This window comes from Anomaloglossus baeobatrachus, chromosome 1 (assembly GCF_048569485.1).
Source record: "Anomaloglossus baeobatrachus isolate aAnoBae1 chromosome 1, aAnoBae1.hap1, whole genome shotgun sequence".
In the NCBI taxonomy this organism is placed as follows: Eukaryota; Metazoa; Chordata; class Amphibia; order Anura; family Aromobatidae; genus Anomaloglossus; species Anomaloglossus baeobatrachus.
The window spans coordinates 960,966,877-960,986,649 of record NC_134353.1 but is presented as its reverse complement, the minus strand read 5'-3'; the positions used below and the strand labels follow the sequence as shown (position 1 = coordinate 960,986,649).

General features: G+C 52.9%; 1 protein-coding gene across 2 annotated transcripts in view; it reads right to left on the bottom strand.

Annotated features, from left to right (window-relative positions):
* DNAI1 (dynein axonemal intermediate chain 1) overlaps positions 1-19,773 on the bottom strand; it is a 158,083-nt gene that overhangs the window by 46,345 nt on the left and 91,965 nt on the right. The gene's annotated exons all lie outside the window — the stretch shown is intronic.

The following is a 19,773-nucleotide window of genomic DNA, read 5'->3' as shown; positions in this document are numbered from 1 at the left end:
CCCCCCTCCGTCCTCCTCCAGACCCCCTCCGTCCTCCTCCAGACCCCCTCCGTCCTCCTCCAGACCCCCTCCGTCCTCCTCCAGACCCCCTCCGTCCTCCTCCAGACCCACTCCATCATCCTCCAGACCCCCTCTATCATCCTCCAGTCCAGACCCCCTCTATCATCCTCCAGACCCCCTCTATCATGCTCCAGACCCCCTCTATCATCCTCCAGACCCCCTCTGTCCTCCTCCAGACCCCCTCTGTCCTCCTCCAGACCCCCTCTGTCCTCCTCCAGACCCCCTCTGTCCTCCAGACCCCCTCTGTCCTCCTCCAGACCCCCTCTATCATGCTCCAGACCCCCCTCCGTCCTCCTCCAGACCCCCTCTATCATGCTCCAGACCCCCCTCCGTCCTCCTCCAGACCCCCCTCTGTCCTCCTCCAGACCCCTGTATAATACATGAACGGTCACATGTAAATCCGGCCTCATTAGTGGATAGATCTGCATTCCTCAGCGTGACTGGATCCTTTATAAAGCACAGCGCGGCCCTGCACGATCCCGGAGCCGCTGATCACCGGAGGAAGACGCTGATAGGAAAGAAACGCAGCACATGGAGCATTACACGCCAGACTGCGCTTCCCTCTGCACGCTCCACCGCCATCCACTGCTGAATAATAGATCCGCTCATCCCAGGAACCAAGCAAAGCCGACATCACAAAGTCCTGACACAGGACCGCGTACATCCGCAGGCATGGACAATGTGCGGGACCCCCAGGAGGGGATGTGGGAGGGGCTTCTGATGTATACACAGCTTGGGTTCTTTTGCTGTGAACTTGTCTGTAATATTCACAGTGGGGTAATGTAATGCCGCTGCCCGAACCCCATATATACAGGTCGCCCGTCCCTGTACAGACCGCCCGTCCCTGCCTCGTGTCTGTACAGACCGCCCGTCCCCTCCTCGTCCCCGCACAGACCGCTCGCCCCCTCATCGTTCCTTAACAGACCGCCCGTCCCCTCCACGTCCCCGTACAGAGCGCCCGTCCCCTCCTCGTCCCCGTACAGACCGCCCGTCCCCTCCTCGTCCCCGTACAGAGCGCCCGTCCCCTCCTCGTCCCCGTACAGGCCACTCTTCTCTCTCCATCGTCCCAGTACAGGCCGCTCTTCTCCCTCCATAGTCCCTGTACAGGCCGCTCTTCTCCCTCCATCGTCCCTGTACAGGCCGCTCTTCTCCCTCCATCGTCCCTGTACAGGCCGCTCTTCTCCCTCCATCGTCCCTGTACAGGCCGCTCTTCTCCCTCCATCGTCCCTGTACAGGCCGCTCTTCTCCCTCCATCGTCCCTGTACAGGCCGCTCTTCTCCCTCCATCGTCCCTGTACAGGCCGCCCTTCTCCCTCCATCGTCCCTGTACAGGCCGCCCTTCTCCTTCCATCGTCCCTGTACAGGCCGCTCTTCTGCCTCCATTGTCCCTGTACAGGCCGCTCTTCTCCCTCCATCGTCCCTGTACAGGCCGCTCTTCTCCCTCCATCGTCCCTGTACAGGCCGCCCTTCTCCCTCCATCGTCCCTGTACAGGCCGCTCTTCTCCTTCCATCGTCCCTGTACAGGCCGCTCTTCTGCCTCCATTGTCCCTGTACAGGCCGCTCTTCTCCTTCCATCGTCCCTGTACAGGCCGCTCTTCTGCCTCCATTGTCCCTGTACAGGCCACTCTTCTCCTTCCATCGTCCCTGTACAGGCCGCTCTTCTGCCTCCATTGTCCCTGTACAGGCCGCTCTTCTCCTTCCATCGTCCCTGTACAGGCCGCTCTTCTGCCTCCATTGTCCCTGTACAGGCCGCTCTTCTCCTTCCATCGTCCCTGTACAGGCCGCTCTTCTGCCTCCATTGTCCCTGTACAGGCCACTCTTCTCCTTCCATCGTCCCTGTACAGGCCGCTCTTCTGCCTCCATTGTCCCTGTACAGGCCGCTCTTCTCCTTCCATCGTCCCTGTACAGGCCGCTCTTCTCCCTCCATCGTCCCTGTACAGGCCGCACTTCTCCCTCCATCGTCTCTGTACAGGCCGCACTTCTCCCTCCATCGTCTCTGTACAGGCCGCACTTCTCCCTCCATCGTCCCTGTACAGGCCGCTCTTCTCCCTCCATCGTCCCTGTACAGGCCGCTCTTCTCCCTCCATCGTCCCTGTACAGGCCGCTCTTCTCCCTCCATCGTCCCTGTACAGGCCGCTCTTCTCCCTCCATCGTCCCTGTACAGGCCGCTCTTCTCCCTCCATCGTCCCTGTACAGGCCGCTCTTCTCCCTCCATCGTCCCTGTACAGGCCGCTCTTCTCCCTCCATCGTCCCAGTACAGGCCGCTCTTCTCCCTCCATCGTCCCTGTACAGGCCGCTCTTCTCCCTCCATCGTCCCTGTACAGGCCGCTCTTCTCCCTCCATCGTCCCTGTACAGGCCGCTCTTCTCCCTCCATCGTCCCAGTACAGGCCGCTCTTCTCCCTCCATCGTCCCTGTACAGGCCGCTCTTCTCCCTCCATCGTCCCTGTACAGGCCGCTCTTCTCCCTCCATAGTCTCTGTACAGGCCGCTCTTCTCCCTCCATCGTCCCTGTACAGGCCGCTCTTCTCCCTCCATCGTCCCTATACAGGCCGCTCTTCTCCCTCCATCGTCCCTGTACAGGCCGCTCTTCTCCCTCCATCGTCCCTGTACAGGCCGCTCTTCTCCCCCCATCGTCCCTGTACAGGCCGCTCTTCTCCCTCCATCGTCCCTGTACAGGCCGCTCTTCTCCCTCCATCGTCCCTGTACAGGCCGCTCTTCTCCCTCCATCGTCCCTGTACAGGCCGCTCTTCTCCCTCCATCGTCCCTGTACAGGCCGCTCTTCTCCCCCCATCGTCCCTGTACAGGCAGTCTTCTCCCCCCATCGTCCCTGTACAGGCCGCTCTTCTCCCTCCATCGTCCCTGTACAGGCCGCTCTTCTCCTTCCATCGTCCCTGTACAGGCCGCTCTTCTCCCTCCATCGTCCCTGTACAGGCCGCACTTCTCCCTCCATCGTCTCTGTACAGGCCGCACTTCTCCCTCCATCGTCCCTGTACAGGCCGCCCTTCTCCCTCCATAGTCCCTGTACAGGCCGCTCTTCTCCCCCCATCGTCCCTGTACAGGCCGCACTTCTCCCTCCATCGTCCCTGTACAGGCCGCACTTCTCCCTCCATCGTCCCTGTACAGGCCGCCGCCCTTCTCCCTCCATCGTCCCTGTACAGGCCGCACTTCTCCCTCCATCGTCTCTGTACAGGCCGCACTTCTCCCTCCATCGTCCCTGTACAGGCCGCACTTCTCCCTCCATCGTCTCTGTACAGGCCGCACTTCTCCCTCCATCGTCCCTGTACAGGCCGCCCTTCTCCCTCCATCGTCCCTGTACAGGCCGCCCTTCTCCCTCCATAGTCCCTGTACAGGCCGCTCTTCTCCCTCCATCGTCTCTGTACAGGCCGCTCTTCTCCCTCCATCGTCCCTGTACAGGCCGCCCTTCTCCCCCCATCGTCCCTGTACAGGCCGCTCTTCTCCCTCCATCGTCCCTGTACAGGCCGCTCTTCTCCCTCCATCGTCTCTGTACAGGCCGCACTTCTCCCTCCATCGCCCCTGTACAGACCGCCCGTCCCCGCCTCGTGTCTGTACAGGTCGCCCGTCCCAGCCTCGTGTCTGTACAGACCGCCCGTCCCCTCCTCGTCCCTGTACAGGCCGCTCTTCTCCCTCCATCGTCCCTGTACAGGCCGCTCTTCTCCCTCCATCGTCTCTGTACAGGCCGCACTTCTCCCTCCATCGTCCCTGTACAGGCCGCTCTTCTCCCTCCATCGTCCCTGTACAGGCCGCTCTTCTCCCTCCATCGTCTCTGTACAGGCCGCTCTTCTCCCTCCATCGTCTCTGTACAGGCCGCACTTCTCCTTCCATCGTCCCTGTACAGGCCGCTCTTCTCCCTCCATCGTCTCTGTACAGGCCGCTCTTCTCCCTCCATCGTCTCTGTACAGGCCGCACTTCTCCTTCCATCGTCCCTGTACGGGCCGCTCTTCTCCCTCCATCGTCCCTGTACAGGCCGCTCTTCTCCCTCCATCGTCCCTGTACAGGCCGCTCTTCTCCCTCCATCGTCCCTGTACAGGCCGCTCTTCTCCCTCCATCGTCCCTGTACAGGCCGCTCTTCTCCCTCCATCGTCCCTGTACAGGCCGCTCTTCTCCCTCCATCGTCCCTGTACAGGCCGCCCTTCTCCCCCTATCGTCCCTGTACAGGCCGCTCTTCTCCTTCCATCGTCCCTGTACAGGCCGCTCTTCTCCCTCCATCGTCCCTGTACAGGCCGCTCTTCTCCCTCCATCGTCCCTGTACAGGCCGCTCTTCTCCCTCCATCGTCCCTGTACAGGCCGCTCTTCTCCTTCCATCGTCCCTGTACAGGCCGCCCTTCTCCCTCCATCGTCCCTGTACAGGCCGCTCTTCTCCTTCCATCGTCCCTGTACAGGCCGCTCTTCTCCCTCCATTGTCCCTGTACAGGCCGCACTTCTCCTTCCATCGTCCCTGTACAGGCCGCTCTTCTCCCCCCATCGTCCCTGTACAGGCCGCTCTTCTCCCCCCATCGTCCCTGTACAGGCCGCTCTTCTCCCCCCATCGTCCCTGTACAGGCCGCTCTTCTCCCTCCATCGTCCCTGTACAGGCCGCTCTTCTCCCTCCATCGTCCCTGTACAGGCCGCTCTTCTCCCTCCATCGTCCCTGTACAGGCCGCTCTTCTCCTTCCATCGTCCCTGTACAGGCCGCACTTCTCCCTCCATCGTCTCTGTACAGGCCGCTCTTCTCCCTCCATCGTCCCTGTACAGGCCGCTCTTCTCCTTCCATCGTCCCTGTACAGGCCGCTCTTCTCCCTCCATCGTCTCTGTACAGGCCGCTCTTCTCCCCCCATCGTCCCTGTACAGGCCGCTCTTCTCCTTCCATCGTCCCTGTACAGGCCGCTCTTCTCCTTCCATCGTCCCAGTAAAGGCCGCACTTCTCCCTCCATCGTCCCTGTACAGGCCGCACTTCTCCCTCCATCGTCTCTGTACAGGCCGCACTTCTCCCTCCATCGTCCCTGTACAGGCCGCACTTCTCCCTCCATCGTCCCTGTACAGGCCGCCCTTCTCCCTCCATCGTCCCTGTACAGGCCGCCCTTCTCCCTCCATAGTCCCTGTACAGGCCGCTCTTCTCCCTCCATCGTCTCTGTACAGGCCGCTCTTCTCCCCCCATCGTCCCTGTACAGGCCGCTCTTCTCCATTCATCGTCCCTGTACAGGCCGCCCTTCTCCCTCCATCGTCCCTGTACAGGCCGCACTTCTCCCTCCATCGTCCCTGTACAGGCCGCACTTCTCCCTCCATCGTCTCTGTACAGGCCGCTCTTCTCCCCCCATCGTCCCTGTACAGGCCGCTCTTCTCCCTCCATCGTCCCTGTACAGGCCGCTCTTCTTCCATCGTCCCTGTACAGGCCGCTCTTTTCCTTCCATCGTCTCTGTACAGGCCGCACTTCTCCCTCCATCGTCCCTGTACAGGCCGCACTTCTCCCTCCATCGTCCCTGTACAGGCCGCACTTCTCCCTCCATCGTCCCTGTACAGGCCGCTCTTCTCCCTCCATCGTCCCTGTACAGGCCGCTCTTCTCCTTCCATCGTCCCTGTACAGGCCGCACTTCTCCCTCCATCGTCCCTGTACAGGCCGCACTTCTCCCTCCATCGTCCCTGTACAGGCCGCACTTCTCCCTCCATCGTCCCTGTACAGGCCGCTCTTCTCCCTCCATCGTCCCTGTACAGGCCGCTCTTCTCCCTCCATCGTCCCTGTACAGGCCGCCCTTCTCCCTCCATGGTCCCTGTACAGGCCGCTCTTCTTCCATCGTCCCTGTACAGGCCGCTCTTCTCCTTCCATCGTCTCTGTACAGGCCGCTCTTCTCCCTCCATCGTCTCTGTACAGGCCGCTCTTCTCCCTCCATCGTCCCTGTACAGGCCGCTCTTCTCCCTCCATCGTCCCTGTACAGGCCGCTCTTCTCCCTCCATCGTCCCTGTACAGGCCGCTCTTCTCCCTCCATCGTCCCTGTACAGGCCGCTCTTCTCCTTCCATCGTCCCTGTACAGGCCACTCTTCTCCCTCCATCGTCCCTGTACAGGCCGCTCTTCTCCCTCCATCGTCCCTGTACAGGCCACTCTTCTCCTTCCATCGTCCCTGTACAGGCCGCTCTTCTCCTTCCATCGTCCCTGTACAGGCCGCCCTTCTCCCTCCATAGTCCCTGTACAGGCCGCTCTTCTTCCATCGTCCCTGTACAGGCCGCTCTTCTCCTTCCATCGTCTCTGTACAGGCCGCACTTCTCCCTCCATCGTCCCTGTACAGGCCGCACTTCTCCCTCCATCGTCCCTGTACAGGCCGCACTTCTCCCTCCATCGTCCCTGTACAGGCCGCTCTTCTCCCTCCATCGTCCCTGTACAGGCCGCACTTCTCCCTCCATCGTCCCTGTACAGGCCGCTCTTCTCCCTCCATCGTCCCTGTACAGGCCGCTCTTCTCCCTCCATAGTCCCTGTACAGGCCGCTCTTCTTCCATCGTCCCTGTACAGGCCGCTCTTCTCCTTCCATCGTCTCTGTACAGGCCGCACTTCTCCCTCCATCGTCCCTGTACAGGCCGCTCTTCTCCCTCCATCGTCCCTGTACAGGCCGCACTTCTCCCTCCATCGTCCCTGTACAGGCCGCTCTTCTCCCTCCATCGTCCCTGTACAGGCCGCACTTCTCCCTCCATCGTCCCTGTACAGGCCGCACTTCTCCCTCCATCGTCCCTGTACAGGCCGCTCTTCTCCCTCCATCGTCCCTGTACAGGCCGCACTTCTCCCTCCATCGTCCCTGTACAGGCCGCTCTTCTCCCTCCATAGTCCCTGTACAGGCCGCACTTCTCCCTCCATCGTCCCTGTACAGGCCGCTCTTCTCCTTCCATCGTCCCTGTACAGGCCGCTCTTCTTCCATCGTCCCTGTACAGGCCGCTCTTCTCCTTCCATCGTCTCTGTACAGGCCGCACTTCTCCCTCCATCGTCCCTGTACAGGCCGCTCTTCTCCCTCCATCGTCCCTGTACAGGCCGCACTTCTCCCTCCATCGTCCCTGTACAGGCCGCACTTCTCCCTCCATCGTCCCTGTACAGGCCGCACTTCTCCCTCCATCGTCCCTGTACAGGCCGCCCTTCTCCCTCCATCGTCCCTGTACAGGCCGCTCTTCTCCCTCCATCGTCTCTGTACAGGCCGCTCTTCTCCCTCCATCGTCCCAGTACAGGCCGCCCGTCCATTCCTCTCCCCCCATTGTCCCTGTACGGCTTCAGGTTTCCTGCACACAGGTGATGGTTGGACCATAAATTTCCATTAAGCAAATCTACCCTGAACAAGATCAGTCCCATGCAAATAGTGTGAAGGTTCGGACTGTGACCCTGGAGACAGGCGGCAGCTGGTGGAGGAGACGCGGGTTACCTACTATTCACACTCGCTATCCTCACAACGAGTGCGGTCTAATACTCGCGTATTCATTCCAAATAGCGCGTGCAATGCAAGTCACTGGAGAATACTCACAATGTAATGCGTAGCCCGAGTGCCGCACTGATCAGGCGAGTAGCGAATAATTAGATACACGCTCAACTCTAGTTATACAGTGTATCATATAGAGCCCACATAATACTGCTACATGGTGAATAACACTGCTATACAGTACGTCCACCCATATCCTGTATACACCGCACCTATATACAGTGTGTGCACCCATATCCTGTATACACCGCACCTATATACAGTGTGCGCACCCATATCCTGTATACACCGCACCTATATACAGTGTGCGCACCCATATCCTGTATACACCGCACCTATATACAGTGTGTCCACCCATATCCTGTATACACCGCACCTATATACAATGTGTCCACCCATATCCTGTATACACCGCACCTATATACAGTGTGTCCACCCATATCCTGTATACACCACACCTATATACAGTGTGCGCACCCATATCCTGTATACACCGCACCTATATACAGTGTGTGCACCCATATCCTGTATACATCGCACCTATATACAGTGTGTCCACCCATATCCTGTATACACCGCACCTATATACAGTGCGTCCACCCATATCCTGTATACACCGCACCTATATACAGTGTGTGCACCCATATCCTGTATACACCGCACCTATATACAGTGTGCGCACCCATATCCTGTATACACCGCACCTATATACAGCGTGTGCACCCATATCCTGTATACACCGCACCTATATACAGCGTGCGCACCCATATCCTGTATACACCGCACCTATATACAGTGTGTCCACCCATATCCTGTATACACCGCACCTATATACAGTGTGTCCACCCATATCCTGTATACACCGCACCTATATACAGTGTGTCCACCCATACCCTGTATACACCGCACCTATATACAGTGTGTCCACCCATATCCTGTATACACCGCACCTATATACAGCGTGTCCGCCCATATCCTGTATACACCGCACCTATATACAGTGTGTCCGCCCATATCCTGTATACACCGCACCTATATACAGCGTGTCCACCCATATCCTGTATACACCGCACCTATATACAATGTGTCCACCCATATCCTGTATACACCGCACCTATATACAGTGGGTCCACCCATATCCTGTATACACCGCACCTATATACAGTGTGTCCACCCATATCCTGTATACACCGCACCTATATACAGTGTGTCTACCCATATGCTGTATACACCGCACCTATATACAGCGTGTCCACCCGTATCCTGTATACACCGCACCTATATACAGTGTGTCCACCCATATCCTGTATACACCGCACCTATATACAGTGTGTCCACCCATATCCTGTATACACCGCACCTATATACAGTGTGTCTACCCATATGCTGTATACACCGCACCTATATACAGCGTGTCCACCCGTATCCTGTATACACCGCACCTATATACAGTGTGTCCACCCATATCCTGTATACACCGCACCTATATACAGCGTGTCCACCCATGTCCTGTCCACCTCCAGTAACCTGAGAACGGCGGCAGCTATAGGCATAGAAGTGGTGTCTAGGTATAGTAAAGTAGCCATGCACTACGCAATGAAACCACCTATAGCGCCACCTGGTGGAAAACAACGGAGTTAGCATTTTTATCTCGAAAATGGAACGAGAGAGAGAAAAAAAGTGAATTACAAACGTTTTGGGCCTCATCAATTCAATACGAGTCCACACCTTGCACAGAAATGCTGTGATTAGAAGGTGTAACCCTCACAAGGCTGCGGACGTGAAGCGACACCTCATGGAGGCCTCCTACAAGTCATTGGGAATGGAGGCTGTGTGGCCTCCGCTCACCTGACCCGACCCCATTGCACTTCTTTCTGTGAGGTCACATCACACAGCAGCGACCCCTCCCCCAACATTGCAGGACCACGACCACGTATCACAGATGTGTGCAAACGTGTCACCACCATATTGCACAGCGTGCAGCCAGATACAGTATGCTGTGCAGAGGCCAGATGTGCATTGCAGCAAGATACAGTATGCTGTGCAGAGGCCAGATGTGCATTGCAGCAAGATACAGTATGCTGTGCAGAGGCCAGATGTGCATTGCAGCAAGATACAGTATGCTGTGCAGAGGCCAGATGTGCATTGCAGCAAGATACAGTATGCTGTGCAGAGGCCAGATGTGCATTGCAGCCAGATACAGTATGCTGTGCAGAGGCCAGATGTGCATTGCAGCCAGATACAGTATGCTGTGCAGAGGCCAGATGTGCATTGCAGCCAGATACAGTATGCTGTGCAGAGGCCAGATGTGCATTGCAGCAAGATACAGTATGCTGTGCAGAGTCCAGATGTGCATTGCAGCAAGATACAGTATGCTGTGCAGAGTCCAGATGTGCATTGCAGCAAGATACAGTATGCTGTGCAGAGGCCAGATGTGCATTGCAGCCAGATACAGTATGCTGTGCAGAGGCCAGATGTGCATTGCAGCAAGATACAGTATGCTGTGCAGAGTCCAGATGTGCATTGCAGCAAGATACAGTATGCTGTGCAGAGTCCAGATGTGCATTGCAGCCAGATACAGTATGCTGTGCAGAGGCCAGATGTGCATTGCAGCCAGATACAGTATGCTGTGCAGAGGCCAGATGTGCATTGCAGCAAGATACAGTATGCTGTGCAGAGCCCAGATGTGCATTGCAGCCAGATACAGTATGCTGTGCAGAGGCCAGATGTGCATTGCAGCAAGATACAGTATGCTGTGCAGAGTCCAGATGTGCATTACAGCAAGATACAGTATGCTGTGCAGAGTCCAGATGTGCATTGCAGCAAGATACAGTGTGCTGTGCAGAGTCCAGATGTGCATTGCAGCAAGATACAGTATGCTGTGCAGAGTCCAGATGTGCATTGCAGCAAGATACAGTATGCTGTGCAGAGTCCAGATGTGCATTGCAGCAAGATACAGTATGCTGTGCAGAGTCCAGATGTGCATTGCAGCCAGATACAGTATGCTGTGCAGAGGCCAGATGTGCATTGCAGCCAGATACAGTATGCTGTGCAGAGTCCAGATGTGCATTACAGCAAGATACAGTATGCTGTGCAGAGCCCAGATGTGCATTGCAGCCAGATACAGTATGCTGTGCAGAGGCCAGATGTGCATTGCAGCAAGATACAGTATGCTGTGCAGAGGCCAGATGTGCATTGCAGCAAGATACAGTATGCTATGCAGAGGCCAGATGTGCATTGCAGCAAGATACAGTATGCTGTGCAGAGGCCAGATGTGCATTGCAGCAAGATACAGTATGCTGTGCAGAGGCCAGATGTGCATTGCAGCAAGATACAGTATGCTGTGCAGAGTGCAGATGTGCATTACAGCAAGATACAGTATGCTGTGCAGAGGCCAGATGTGCATTACAGCCAGATACAGTATGCTGTGCAGAGGCCAGATGTGCATTGCAGCAAGATACAGTATGCTGTGCAGAGCCCAGATGTGAATTGCAGCCAGATACAGTATGCTGTGCAGAGGCCAGATGTGCATTGCAGCCAGATACAGTATGCTGTGCAGAAGCCAGATATGCATTGCAGCAAGATACAGTATACTGTGCAGAGGCCAGATGTGCATTGCAGCCAGATACAGTATGCTGTGCAGAGGCCAGATGTGCATTGCAGCCAGATACAGTATGCTGTGCAGAGCCCAGATGTGCATTGCAGCCAGATACAGTATGCTGTGCAGAGGCCAGATGTGCATTGCAGCTGACGGGGGACACTAATGGGCGCCATATGCGTGACCAGCATTCAATTCAATGTTTGGGGGAGGGGGGGTCATGGGTTTCATATAGTATTTCTGTGCAAGGTGTCGATTTGTATTGAATTGATGATGTCCTACAACTTTGTAATCCACTTTTTTTCTCTATCTCGTTCCGTTTTCGAAATAAAAATGCTAACTCCGTTGTTTTCCACCAGGTGGCGCTATAGGTGGTTTCATTGCATAGCGCATGGCTACTTTACTATACCTAGACACCACTTCTATGCCTATAGCTGCCGCCGTTCTGCAGTTAATGGCGGTGGACAGGATATAGGTGGACACACTGTATAGGGCTATAACAGTGCTATATAGAGATCAGATAATAGTGATATAGAGGAGGGCAACGGCGGGGTCCAGAGAAGGGGAATGGTGGAGATTGGAGGAGGGGGGCGGTGGAGTCTAATGGAGGGGGTTCAGAGGATTGTGCAGGGAGACAGAGGGACCTGGAGGAAACAGAGGAGTCTTGAAAAGAAAGAGTAGTTTATAGGTAGAGAGGATTCTGCAGCAGACACAGCAGGGGCCTGGAGGGGGAAGGAGATATTTCGCGGTGACTGAATACTCTATCTCACAATACAAGCGTTCATACCCATCCGAGCTTGGTCAATATACCGACACATGTGGGTTTTAAGCTCATGGTGTACAGTGAAAAAAAAAAAAAGAAAAAAAAAAAAAAAAAAGTCTACACACCCCTGAAAAAATCCCAGGCTTTTCTCATGTAAAAAAAAAAAAAAATCCTACAAAGAAGAATAATTTCAGAACTTTTTCCACCTTTATTGTCGCCCATAATCTGCACAAATCCATTGAGAGAAAAAAATAATAATTTTGAGGGGGTGAAAATACAATAATAAGGATGTAGAAGTGTTCACACCCTCTTATAATTGGGGTGTGATTGTGTTCAGAATCTGCCAATCACATTTCCCCCAAGTTAGACAGTATCAGCGCTAGGCCACCATCATTTACAGCGATTCTGATCAACCCGAGAGGAAGTGTATCTGTTCTAGGAGGATTTTCCTGACATTTTCTTGTCCATAAACAGCTGACAACACAGCAAAGGCTCTCACTGTGGAAAGGTTCAGGTATGTAAACAGCTGACAACACAGCAAAGGCTCTCACTGTGGAAAGGTTCAGGTATGTAAACAGCCGACAACACAGCAAGGGATCTCACTGTGGAAAGGTTCAGGTATGTAAACAGCTGACAACACAGCAAAGGATCTCACTGTGGAAAGGTTCAGGTATGTAAACAGCTGACAACACAGCAAAGGATCTCACTGTGGAAGATTCAGGTATGTAAACAGCTGACAACACAGCAAAGGCTCTCACTGTGGAAAGGTTCAGGTATGTAAACAGCCGACAACACAGCAAGGGATCTCACTGTGGAAAGGTTCAGGTATGTAAACAGCTGACAACACAGCAAAGGCTCTCACTGTGGAAAGGTTCAGGTATGTAAACAGCCGACAACACAGCAAGGGATCTCACTGTGGAAAGGTTCAGGTATGTAAACAGCTGACAACACAGCAAAGGATCTCACTGTGGAAAGGTTCAGGTATGTAAACAGCCGACAACACAGCAAGGGATCTCACTGTGGAAAGGTTCAGGTATGTAAACAGCTGACAACACAGCAAAGGATCTCACTGTGGAAAGGTTCAGGTATGTAAACAGCCGACAACACAGCAAGGGATCTCACTGTGGAAAGATTCAGGTATGTAAACAGCTGACAACACAGCAAAGGATCTCACTGTGGAAGATTCAGGTATGTAAACAGCTGACAACACAGCAAAGGCTCTCACTGTGGAAAGTGTCTGGTCTGTAAACAGCTGACAACACAGCAAAGGCTCTCACTGTGGAAAGTGTCTGATCTGTAAACAGCTGACAACACAGCAAAGGCTCTCACTGTGGAAAGTGTCTGACCTGTAAACAGCTGACAACACAGCAAAGGATCTCACTGTGGAAAGATTCAGGTATGTAAACAGCCGACAACACAGCAAAGGATCTCACTGTGGAAAGTGTCTGACCTGTAAACAGCTGACAACACAGCAAAGGATCTCACTGTGGAAAGTGTCTGATCTGTAAACAGCTGACAACACAGCAAAGGTTCTCACTGTGGAAAGTATCTGACCTGTAAACAGCCGACAACACAGCAAAGGATCTCACTGTGGAAAGTATCTGACCTGTAAACAGCTGACAACACAGCAAAGGATCTCACTGTGGAAAGTATCTGACCTGTAAACAGCTGACAACACAGCAAAGGATCTCACTGTGGAAAGTGTCTGATCTGTAAACAGCCGACAACACAGCAAAGGATCTCACTGTGGAAAGTGTCTGACCTGTAAACAGCTGACAACACAGCAAAGGCTCTCACTGTGGAAAGTGTCTGACCTGTAAACAGCCGACAACACAGCAAAGGATCTCACTGTGGAAAGTGTCTGGTCTGTAAACAGCTGACAACACAGCAAAGGCTCTCACTGTGGAAAGTTTCTGACCTGTAAACAGCTGACAACACAGCAAAGGATCTCACTGTGGAAAGTGTCTGATCTGTAAACAGCTGACAACACAGCAAAGGATCTCACTGTGGAAAGTGTCTGATCTGTAAACAGCTGACAACACAGCAAAGGGTCTCACTGTGGAAAGTGTCTGACCTGTAAACAGCGGACAACACAGCAAAGGATCTCACTGTGGAAAGATTCTGACCTGTAAACAGCTGACAACACAACAAAGGCTCTCACTGTGGAAAGATTCTGGTATGTAAACAGCTAACAACAAAGCAAAGGGTCTCACTGTGGTAAGATTCAGGTATGTAAACAGCTGATATCACAGCAAAGGGTCTCACTGTGGAAGATTCAGGTATGTAAACAGCTGACAACACAGCAAAGGATCTCACTGTGGAAGATTCAGGTATGTAAACATCTGACAACACAGCAAAGGGTCTCACTGTGGAAGATTCAGGTATGTAAACAGCTGACAACACAGCAAAGGGTCTCACTGTGGAAGATTCAGGTATGTAAACAGCTCACAACACAGCAAAGGGTCTCACTGTGGAAAGGTTCAGGTATGTAAACAGCTGACATCACAGCAAAGGATCTCACTGTGGAAGATTCAGGTATGTAAACAGCTGACAACACAGCAAAGGATCTCACTGTGGAAAGGTTCAGGTATGTAAACAGCTGACAACACAGCAAAGGATCTCACTGTGGAAAGTGTCTGATCTGTAAACAGCCGACAACACAGCAAAGGATCTCACTGTGGAAAGTGTCTGGTCTGTAAACAGCTGACAACACAGCAAAGGCTCTCACTGTGGAAAGTTTCTGACCTGTAAACAGCTGACAACACAGCAAAGGATCTCACTGTGGAAAGTGTCTGACCTGTAAACAGCCGACAACACAGCAAAGGATCTCACTGTGGAAAGATTCAGGTCTGTAAACAGCTGACAACACAGCAAAGGGTCTCACTGTGGAAAGATTCTGGTCTGTAAACAGCTAACAACAAAGCAAAGGGTCTCACTGTGGTAAGATTCAGGTATGTAAACAGCTGATATCACAGCAAAGGGTCTCACTGTGGAAGATTCAGGTATGTAAACAGCTGACAACACAGCAAAGGGTCTCACTGTGGAAGATTCAGGTATGTAAACAGCTGACAACACAGCAAAGGGTCTCACTGTGGAAGATTCAGGTATGTAAACAGCTCACAACACAGCAAAGGGTCTCACTGTGGAAAGGTTCAGGTATGTAAACAGCTGACATCACAGCAAAGGATCTCACTGTGGAAGATTCAGGTATGTAAACAGCTCACAACACAGCAAAGGGTCTCACTGTGGAAAGGTTCAGGTCTGTAAACAGCTGACAACACAGCAAAGGCTCTCCCTGTGGAAAGTTACCAGTCAGGGGAGAGGACAAAAACATTTCCCAGGCATTACATCTACCATGGACAATGTGAAGACGTCATCAAGGAGAGGCTGATATATATATTTGTCACAACAGTGACATTACCGAGAACTGGACGTCCCCCAGCAAATGATGAAATGACAAGAAGAACATTCGTAAAAAGGTAGGTCGCCAAGAGGTCGACAGCAACATTAAGGAGCTGCAGGAATTTCTAATTTCCGTATTCTCTATATTTCCGATCTGCATTGGATGGCAAGATGGAAGACTTCTTCTTACAAAGAAAAACCTCAAAGTCCGGCTATGTTGTACCAAAACCACCATCAAATATGTCAAAAGCATGAAACGTGACCAAGGTGGAACTTTCTGGCCATAATTCCAAAAGGTGCAAAGTCACCACTGTGGATCCCCAGAAGATCCCCCTCCCCACAGTGAGGCACGGTGGGGGCATCACTGAGCTTTTTGGTTGATTTTCAGCAGCCAGAACTGGGGGTTTTAGTCAAGGTGGAGGGAATTTAGCAACAAAACCTTCCGGCTGCCAATAAAAATCTGAAGATGAATTCCACCTCTCAGCGCCTCTGATGACTGCATGCACGGGCTCCCATAGATGGCGAGGGCATGCGTAATGTCAGTTACCGCTACTGATCCCGTTATCAGACACAGTAATGGCAGCGTGCAGTACACTGACTCTTGTGTGTGATTGATGCCGCCTGGAAAACACTAATTATCTCTGGTTAGGAGTTATCCTCCTCATCTCTGGTAATGAGCGCTCGCTGCACAGACCCGGGACTGTAATCATCAGCGCAGCGACTACAAGGAAGCCATCCGCTGATTGTGTCCCCGGGATCGCGGGGATCGGCTCATGGTTCACACACAACAGTTACCGTTCCTGACGAAGGGTCGGCCGGGCAGGTGACGAGGATCAACACACGGAGGAGATCTTTCATCATTCCTGGCTCGTTTTCCATATTGCTGAACCTTCTCATCAGATAAAGGTCAATCTCATGAGAGCGGTGGAGCCGGAGCGGCATGTGGAGCCGGAGTGGCCTGTGGAGCCGGAGTGGCCTGTGGCTCAGTATAATGGGCTGTAGAGCCGGAGCAGCCTGTGACTCAGTATAATGGGCTGTGGAGCCGGAGTGGCCTGTGACTCAGTATAATGGGCTGTGGAGCCGGAGTGGCCTGTGACTCAGTATAATGGGCTGTGGAGCCGGAGTGGCCTGTGGCTCAGTATAATGGGCTGTGGAGCCGGAGTGGCCTGTGACTCAGTATAATGGGCTGTGGAGCCGGAGTGGCCTGTGGCTCAGTATAATAGGCTGTAGAGCCGGAGTGGCCTGTGACTCAGTATAATGGGCTGTGGAGCCGGAGCGGCCTATGGCTCAGTATAATAGGCTGTGGAGCCGGAGCGGCCTGTGGCTCAGTATAATAGGCTGTGGAGCCGGAGTGGCCTGTGGCTCAGTATAATAGGCTGTGGAGCCGGAGTGGAGTGTGGCTCAGTATAATAGGCTGTGGAGCCGGAGTGGCCTGTGGCTCAGTATAATGGGTTGTGGAGCCGGAGCAGCCTGTGGCTCAGTATAATAGGCTGTGGAGCCGGAGCGGCCTGTGGCTCAGTATAATAGGCTGTGGAGCCGGAGCGGCCTGTGGCTCAGTATAATAGGCTGTGGAGCCGGAGTGGCCTGTGGCTCAGTATAATAGGCTGTGGAGCCGGAGTGGCCTGTGGCTCAGTATAATAGGTTGTGGAGCCGGAGTGGCCTGTGGCTCAGTATAATAGGCTGTGGAGCCGGAGCGGCCTGTGGCTCAGTATAATAGGCTGTGGAGCCGGAGTGGCCTGTGGCTCAGTATAATAGGCTGTGGAGCCGGAGTGGCCTGTGGCTCAGTATAATAGGCTGTAGAGCCGGAGCGGCCTGTGGCTCAGTATAATAGGTTGTGGAGCCGAAGTGGCCTGTGGCTCAGTATAATAGGCTGTGGAGCCAGAGTGGCCTGTGGCTCAGTATAATAGGCTGTGGAGCCGGAGTGGCCTGTAGCTCAGTATAATGGGCTGTGGAGCCGGCGTGGCCTGTGGCTCAGTATAATGGGCTGTGGAGCCGGAGTGGAGTGTGGCTCAGTATAATAGGCTGTGGAGCCGGAGTGGCCTGTGGCTCAGTATAATAGGCTGTGGAGCTGGAGTGGCCTGTGGCTCAGTATAATAGGCTGTGGAGCCGGAGTGGCCTGTGACTCAGTATAATGGGCTGTGGAGCCGGAGTGGCCTGTGGCTCAGTATAATGGGCTGTGGAGCCGGAGTGGCCTGTGGCTCAGTATAATAGGCTGTGGAGCCGGAGTGGCCTGTGGCTCAGTATAATGGGCTGTGGAGCCGGAGTGGCCTGTGGCTCAGTATAATAGGCTGTGGAGCCGGAGTGGCCTGTGACTCAGTATAATGGGCTTTGGAGCCGGAGTGGCCTGTGGCTCAGTATAATAGGCTGTGGAGCCGGAGTGGCCTGTGGCTCAGTATAATGGGCTGTGGAGCCGGAGTGGCCTGTGGCTCAGTATAATAGGCTGTAGAGCCGGAGTGGCCTGTGGCTCAGTATAATAGGCTGTGGAGCCGGAGTGGCCTGTGGCTCAGTATAATAGGCTGTGGAGCCGGAGTGGCCTGTGGCTCAGTATAATGGGCTGTAGAGCCGGAGCGGCCTGTGGCTCAGTATAATAGGCTGTGGAGCTGGACTGGCCTGTGGCTCAGTATAATGGGCTGTAGAGCCGGAGTGGCCTGTGGCTCAGTATAATGGGCTGTGGCATGTCACATGCATGAAGATGACTTCTGGGATGAAGGTTTCACTGGTATAAAAACATACAAATCTAGGAAAGGTCCTCCAGACTAATGTAGAAATGAGACGAGGACGTGTAAATGGTGACGCACCACCACGAATGGTCAATAGTCATCACCGAGCTCTATCATACAGTTAGGTCCAGAAATATTTGGACAGTGACACAAGTTTTGTTATTTTAGCTGTTTACAAAAACATGTTCAGAAATACAATTCTATATATAATATGGGCTGAAAGTGCACACTCCCAGCTGCAATATGAGAGTTTTCACATCCAAATCGGAGAAAGGGTTTAGCAATCATAGCTCTGTAATGCATAGCCTCCTCTTTTTCAAGGGACCAAAAGTAATTGGACAAGAGACTCTAAGGGCTGCAATTAACTCTGAAGGCGTCTCCCTCGTTAACCTGTAATCAATGAAGTAGTTAAAAGGTCTGGGGTTGATTACAGGTGTGTGGTTTTGCATTTGGAAGCTGTTGCTGTGACCAGACAACATGTAGTCTAAGGAACTCTCAATTGAGGTGAAGCAGAACATCCTGAGGCTGAAAAAAAAAGAAAAAATCCATCAGAGAGATAGCAGACATGCTTGGAGTAGCAAAATCAACAGTCGGGTACATTCTGAGAAAAAAGGAATTGACTGGTGAGCTTGGGAACTCAAAAGGCCTGGGCGTCCACGGATGACAACAGTGGTGGATGATCGCCGCATACTTTCTTTGGTGAAGAAGAACCCATTCACAACATCAACTGAAGTCCAGAACACTCTCAGTGAAGTAGGTGTATCTGTCTCTAAGTCACCAGTAAAGAGAAGACTCCATGAAAGTAAATACAAAGGGTTCACATCTAGATGCAAACCATTCATCAATTCCAAAAATAGACAGGCCAGAGTTAAATTTGCTGAAAAACACCTCATGAAGCCAGCTCAGTTCTGGAAAAGTATTCTATGGACAGATGAGACCAAGATCAACCTGTACCAGAATGATGGGAAGAAAAAAGTGTGGAGAAGAAAGGGAACGGCACATGATCCAAGGCACACCACATCCTCTGTAAAACATGGTGGAGGCAACGTGATGGCATGGGCATGCATGGCTTTCAATGGCACTGGGTCACTTGTGTTTATTGATGACATAACAGCAGACAAGAGTAGCCGGATGAATTCTGAAGTGTACCGGGATATACTTTCAGCCCAGATTCAGCCAAATGCCGCAAAGTTGATCGGACGGCGCTTCATAGTACAGATGGACAATGACCCCAAGCATACACCCAAAGCTACCCAGGAGTTCATGAGTGCAAAAAAGTGGAACATTCTGCAATGGCCAAGTCAATCACCAGATCTTAACCCAATTGAGCATGCATTTCACTTGCTCAAATCCAGACTTAAGACGGAAAGACCCACAAACAAGCAAGACCTGAAGGCTGCGGCTGTAAAGGCCTGGCAAAGCATTAAGAAGGAGGAAACCCAGCGTTTGGTGATGTCCATGGGTTCCAGACTTAAGGCAGTGATTGCCTCCAAAGGATTCGCAACAAAATATTGAAAATAAAAATATTTTGTTTGGGTTTGGTTTATTTGTCCAATTACTTTTGACCTCCTAAAATGTGGAGTGTTTGTAAAGAAATGTGACAATTCCTACAATTTCTATCAGATATTTTTGTTCAAACCTTCAAATTAAACGTTACAATCTGCACTTGAATTCTGTTGTAGAGGTTTCATTTCAAATCCAATGTGGTGGCATGCAGAGCCCAACTCGCGAAAACTGTGTCACTGTCCAAAGATTTCTGGACCTAACTGTATATTGATCACATAC